Source organism: Dreissena polymorpha, chromosome 13, assembly GCF_020536995.1.
Source record: "Dreissena polymorpha isolate Duluth1 chromosome 13, UMN_Dpol_1.0, whole genome shotgun sequence".
Taxonomy (NCBI): Eukaryota; Metazoa; Mollusca; class Bivalvia; order Myida; family Dreissenidae; genus Dreissena; species Dreissena polymorpha.
This window is the reverse complement of record NC_068367.1, coordinates 61,897,076-61,902,619: the sequence shown is the minus strand read 5'-3', so window position 1 is coordinate 61,902,619 and position 5,544 is coordinate 61,897,076. Positions and strand designations below refer to the sequence as shown.

The window sequence follows — 5,544 nt, the reverse complement described above, 5'->3', positions numbered from 1 at the left end:
ACATCCGTGCAGGCCCCGGTCTGCAAGCGGATCGTGCGCGTCGCGACTTGAGCGAGAATCACCAGAAGATAAACTTATTGAAGCCTTCAACTAGTGTGTGTGCGTGCGCGCGTGCGTGCGTGCGCGTGTGTGCGCCAGGGACCTATACAAACATGTTTGTATAGGTCCCTGTGTGCGCATAGGCCCCGCTGCGTCTTCAGACAGCATCGATGAAAAGCCCTGAACAAGATGAAGACTTCACCTACCGTTCGATTGGTCATTGTCGGCTCGGGTACTACTTATATGTACCCCGGGTACTTTTAAGTATACTTACATGTACCCCGGGTACGGTAAATATACTTAGACGTACCCGGTCGGTATTAGAACTGTACCCGAGTTGTTTTCTCGCCCAAAATCAGATTACGCTCAACCGATTAGCGTAAAACGATATTGTTTATCTTAAACAAACTTCTCTTTAAAAAAAACTGCATCAACATGCGTTCTCAGTATGAGTTCCGATAATATAGAGGCCATTTAACAGAAAATTGACATAAAAGCGAACATAATTAATTTAAAAAAAATAGCCGACAACGACGGATTTAGCGTTAAAATTCACGGGTACGTTTCAGTATGTTTACCGTTCCCGGGGTACATACATCACCTACTGCCTTTGCCTTTTATAACCACGGAGGTCGGAATGTGGAATTCTGTCGGCTGGCTCTGCTAATCTGCTATTCCAGTGAAGAACGCCATCCCTCCAATCGGACGTCCTTTTAATTCCCGTTGTTTTCTAGCACTTGGAAAATCCACAGGATGATACGTTTATATGAATTATCTTCGGAATCCATAGTCGGCAAGCAGCAGGGAAGAGGGACAGGAGCAGGCTATAGGGGAGCAGCAGAGGACGGACGGGCGGATCTGGGGGAAAAATGCAGACCGGGAAATCGTGGTGTTGGCTCTGATTAAGAAAATCATCGAAGTGTCCCAGGACAGCGGTACTCAGTACGTTCAATTTGCTGGGGAAACCATGCATAAGTTCTGGTCCACAGCCGGTGACTTCACGATAGGCCATAAAGGCGACACAGCGCGCAAATTTAAAGAACCATAAGAAACAATATTGAAATTTTCAGCACCCCTTGGGGCGAAATGTAGGATTTTCCCGATTTCCTTTCGGATAACAGGAAGCCAGATATGGGAATATCTTTGAAATCGTCATTCAGTTGACATTAAGGTCGCATTTGTCACATTACGTACACTGGTATATTCGGATTAAAATTCTATCTTTGACGAAAAGCCGGATAGCCGGGGCACATTTGACCTATTGTGGGCTAAAAAGTAAAAATCTCTCATGAAAGATACGGAATCCGGATAGTGTCATCTATAATCTCGCACTTCTTTCATCAAGGGCGACACTAGACACACGAAGCTGTGATATTTGAACAGTAGAACGCGCGTCGTGCGTCGCCGCGACTGTCGCGCAAAATATCGAATATCGCTTCGTGTGTCTAGTGTCGCGGTCTGAAATTAGACCGCAATACACGAGATTCGGATAATATGGGCGATATTTGAAAAATAAAATATCGTGCGTCGCCGCGACTGTCGCGCAAAATATCGTGTATCGCTTCGTGTGTCTAGTGTCGCCCTTTGAACGCGACACTTGACACACGAAGCGATACAAGATATTTTCCTTGACAGTCGCGACGACGCACGATATTTTTCTTGACAGTCGCGGCGACAAATGATATTTGTCTTTACAGTCGCGGCGACGCACTATAATTTTCTTGACAGTCGCGGCGACGCACGATATATTTAACACGATATATCGCCTTTTGGGCTACTAACACAAGGGCGATAAATATATCGTGCGTCGCCGCGACTGTCAAGAAAAATGTCATGCGTTGCCGCGACTGTCAAGAAAAATATCCAGCGTCGCCACGACTGTCAAGAAAATATCAAGTATCACTTCGTGTGTCTAGTGTCGCCCTTGATGAAAGAAGTGCGAGATTATAGATGGCACTGTCCGGATTCCGTAGAAAGATCACGGGAAAACGTCCACCCATTAATTTGTGCAGTCGTGAAAACGCAAACACCTGTCAATAAACTATGAAATATCATGATGATCAATATTAAAGGGTAGAAGAATCTAAACAAAAACAATAGCACACTAGTTTTTACTTGCTGTTTTAACATTTTAATGTATGTTATTAAATGATGACTTCATCAGCATTACGCAATAGTCCAAAGGTCTTTGAATAGTCCAACTGTTTAAATAGTTCAAGTTGTTGTACAGTACAGTAATTAACCTGAACGTAAAAACACGTGCATTTGAAATAGCATTTTCAAAGCAATTTAATAAACATAACTAAAATGATGTGGCTATATCTAATAGTATGCAAGTCATGCTGGAATATTTATTACAAATTCTTAACACAAATACGAAATAAGTAAAACTAAGGACCCATACATGTATAGGCCCCCGTATACTCCCAAAATGTTAAAACAAATTGTGATTCTATTCACTACTATTGTGTATTATGAGGCATGCTTTCTGTGATTAGTTTTACCCAGGTTTACCGGAAGTATCTGATCGGACGATATTTAATCATTTGTTTTGAATATTCGGGTAAGATATAATAATGCATTTTACCCTTTTTTGTATGTACCTTTTTGTATCTTATTTTAAATTTTGATAGCAAGGTCATGTTATTTTTTTAAACCTGTACCACAGTACACTGTCAATTTTATGATACCTGGTGTCATTGCTATTGCTATGCGACTGTGGGGGTGTGGTTTTCAGAAGCGGGTGGGGTCGAGGCAAAACAGACAATTGTTCATCTTTTTAATGTCAATTTGTCAATTCGTTGAGATAAGCTGTGAAGTGTGTGGGGATAAAAAACAGCCACATCCTAAGCTTAGCTGTAACTAAAAAAACAATAGCAAACAGGCTAAGGTTCCTTTATGATGGAGCTTACCCAGTGTCAGATTAGGCTACAAGAGTAGTGACATATGTCACGCTTTAAACAGTGCTCCAGCTAGGATTTGAAAAGGGCAGGGGGACTATTTTGTCAAAAGGGCACTTTCGACTCGCAGTATTTTGTCAAAAGAGCACTTTCGACGCGCAGTATTTTGTGAAAAGGGCACATTCGAGCGCGCGGGTGTTTCTGGAATGCTTCCTATTGCATGTTAATTTATATGTTATAAATAATTGTATTATTCCCATTATTATTAAACCATTCAAATATAATGTCTACAATGAGGATTAAACTAATTACAATGTAATAAGAGATTTATGAATTATGATATGTAAAAAAAAAAAAAAAAATTTTTTTTTTTTTGTTGAGGGGGGGGGGGGGCAGGGCGGAGGTTTGGGGGGGCAGGGCGGAGGTTCGGGAGGGCAGGGCGCGGCGCCCTTCGATTTAGGCCTAGCTGGAGCACTGCTTTAAATCTATTTGAAATTCACACAGGAAATCAATGCATTCTGTAAGTTTACATTCCCTTTGTCACGCTTTAAATCTATTTGAAATTCACACAGGAAATCAATGCATTCTGTAAGTTTACATTCCCTTGGTCACGCTTTAAATCTATTTGAAATTCACACATGAAATCGATGCATTCTGTAAGTTTACATTCCCTTGGTCACACTTTAACTCCAAGACTAATCAGTGCTCCAGCTAGGATTTGAAAATGGAAGGGGGGGACTATTTTGTCAAAAGGGCCCTTTCAGAATCAGATATGCCCGCCCGCTCAAAAGCGCCCTTTTGACAAAATATTGTGCGCTGAAAGTGCCCTTTTGACAAAATAGCTCTCCCCCCCAGGGGTGGCGAAATCTCAAAAAACTATACTTGTCCACGGACAATCATTTAGGAAATTTAGATTGTCCGTTGCTGAACTACACTTGTCCGTTAGTGTTTATATAAATTATACACGCATATTTTGATTAATTTAATATAATGTGGAATATATCAAAATGAGTATGATTTGCTTGTTTTGTTTATAGTTGTATTTCAATGGTATATTCATTATAGCAGCATATTATAAACAATATAAACACTTTCTCAAACGTTTAATCTTGCAAAGCTATTGTTATCAAAACATGTGTTGAACATAAGTACATCGTAATCTTAACAAACTAAACTAGTCCAATATGTGGACCTCATAAAACTGAGGCTCACTCACTCACAGTGGACCGCTACTGGTAGCAATTTGATTATCATCAACTGGTAACAATTGAAAATCTGTGAGCCAAGTTTCTTGAAAAGTTTTGGTGCGTTTACTTAGATCATATTTTTTTATCTTAATCTTTCTTAGTTTTTTTGGGAGGTGGACTGCTCAAAGCTTCGGGTTTCTGCTCCGTTGTTGAAGATTTAAAAAAAACACTAAATGTTCCATTTTTACCATTAAAGTCGTCTTAAATAACTAGGTAGACCGTGTTTTCTTTATCTTAGTTTGATACTTTTTATTTCGTCTGATTGTAAAAATAAAGAAACCAGTCTGTACACTGTCTAACAATCGGGCCAAATGTCGAAAATGCGGCATGCTCCCGGTCTCTTATAGAATAAGGGAGATCACTGCGCAGGAGAGTGCCCGTATGTTAGCTTGATTGCTCCGCAAATAGCACTGACTATGTTATCGCGTGTCAACATCCGGTTTTGTAAAACTTAATTACGGCTTTAATACAATGTATTTTTGTGTATACCTGGACCCGACTTTTAAAAAACTTGTTGTCCACGGACAACTTAATTGAAAACAATCAGTTGCCCAGATAAGCAAATGTACGACTCGGGCAACTCGGACATTTGATTTCGCCACCCCTGCCCCCACCCCCTGCCCTTTTCAAATCCTAACCTGAGCACTGGATAGGTGATTTTATGTTCATCCTAACTACAAAAATGCTAAGTGTGTAACAGTGTTGGTCAATATTTTGCTAAAAAATCTGAATGAATCCCTTTCTGAAAGTGCCAGCTTTAATTTATATAATCATTCAAAGTTTGCAGCAGATCTTTAAAAGACATTGCCTGGGATGAAACAAATGATTGCAATCGGCTAATAGCTGGTGTCTTGATACGTGCAGTCTTCGAAATTAGCGCACGCCCGATCGCCCGTGGCGAGTAAAATTACTGCAGGGCACATACAAAAATTCACGTTTGTGGCCCGCCGGGCATGTAAATTATTGAAGCCAATTGACAGTTAATAAAAAAAATCGTAAGCAGTTCTTGATATTTGCAGATCTATTTTTTAATTTTGCGAACAAACACCTTGCCGTAAGTTGTAAAACAATGAAATTCGATTGGTTTAACAACACGCACCTGCTTGCACACGTCATCGTTTTTGACCGATGCAGTTCGGTCACATTCCGTTCTTATCGACGGTTTCTCTAGACATTAATCGAGAAGATGCTTTTTGAATCGATCATTTCAATCAAGTAATACGCTTCTGTTTTTGTCAATGTAAACAAATGTCATTGTCGACATAGAGGCAGTATCTTAAATATGTTGATGGGGCTAAGCCCGATAAAGCACTTCCAAAATAGAAAATTTACAATGATTTAGAGAAAAAGGAAGCCAA

The 5,544-nt window shown here is 40.1% G+C and overlaps 1 protein-coding gene across 1 annotated transcript in view; it reads left to right on the top strand.

Moving 5' to 3' along the window:
* Positions 1-2,512: 2,512 nt before the first annotated feature.
* Positions 2,513-5,544, top strand: part of LOC127855676 (ceramide synthase 2-like) — a 37,778-nt gene continuing 34,746 nt past the window's right edge. The window contains exon 1 of the mRNA XM_052391431.1: positions 2,513-2,602. The gene's annotated coding sequence lies outside the window, so the exon portion shown is untranslated. The remainder of the gene's footprint in view (positions 2,603-5,544) is intronic.